General features: G+C 50.2%; 1 protein-coding gene across 1 annotated transcript in view; it reads right to left on the bottom strand.

Annotated features, from left to right (window-relative positions):
- The window catches only part of RNF41 (ring finger protein 41), a 38,878-nt gene that overhangs the window by 36,610 nt on the left and 1,059 nt on the right, over positions 1 to 1,209 (bottom strand). The window lies entirely within an intron of this gene.

The following is a 1,209-nucleotide window of genomic DNA, read 5'->3' on the forward strand; positions in this document are numbered from 1 at the left end:
GAGTTTCAACAAGTTGGCCGGGCTGGTCTCAAATTCCTGGCCTCATGTGATCCACCCACCTTGGTGTCCCAAAGTCCTGGGATTACAGGTGTGAGCCACTGAGCCCCGCCTAATATAAGTTGTGTATATGTGTATGTATGTGTATACACACATACATACACACACACACACACACACACACACACTCTCCTTATACATACTGTCCTGTAAATCAAGTGAAATAATAGATATGGAAGAAGGCTGGACGCAGTGGCTCACGCCTGTAATCCCAACACTTTGAGAGGTTGAGGTGGATGGATCACTTGAGTTCAGGAATTCGAGACCAGCCTGGGCAACATAGTGAAACCTTGTCTCTACAAAAAATACAAACATTAGCCAGGTATGGTGGCGTGAGCAATTGTAGTCCCAGCTACTGAGGAGGCTGAAGCAGGAAGATCACCTGAGCCCAGGAGGCAGAGGTTGCAGTGAGCAGAGATTGCACCACTGCACACCAGCCTGGGTGACAGAGTGAGACCCCGTCTCAAAAATAAATAAATAAATACATAAACATGAAAGGATACTGAATACTGTCATCCTCAAGTGAGATATTACTTGTAGCAATAGAATGCAAAATAAGGGTGGGCGCGGTGGCTCACACCTGTAATCCTCGCACTTTGGGAGGCCAAGGTGGGCTGATCACCTGAGGTGAGGGTTTTTGTTTTTTGGAGATGGAGTCTCACCCTGTCGCCCAGGCTGGAGTGCAGTGGCGCAATCTCGGCTCATGGCAACCTCTGCCTCCTGGGTTCAAGCAATTCTCCTGCCTCAGCCTCCTGAGTAGCCGAGACTACAGGTGCATACAGCCACACCCAGCTAATTTTTTGTATTTTTCGTAGAGACGGGGTTTCACTGTGTTGCTCAGGCTGGTCGCGAACTCCTGAGCTCAGGCAACCCGCCCTTCTCGGCCTCCCAAAGTGCTAGGATTATAGGCGTGAGCCACCGCGCCTGGCCGAGGTCAGGGGTTTGAGATCAGCCTGGCCAACATGGTGAAACCCTAACTCTATAAAAAATACAAAAAATTAGCTGGGCATGGTGACGGGCGCCTGTAATCCCAGCTACTCGAGAGGCTGAGGCAGGAGAATCGCTTGAACCCAGGAGGAGGAGGTTGCAGTGAGCTGAGATCGTGCCACTATACTCCAGCCTGGGCAAGAGTGAGACTCAGTCTCAAAAAAA

Source organism: Cebus imitator, unplaced genomic scaffold, assembly GCF_001604975.1.
Source record: "Cebus imitator isolate Cc_AM_T3 unplaced genomic scaffold, Cebus_imitator-1.0 Scaffold96, whole genome shotgun sequence".
Taxonomy (NCBI): domain Eukaryota; kingdom Metazoa; phylum Chordata; class Mammalia; order Primates; family Cebidae; genus Cebus; species Cebus imitator.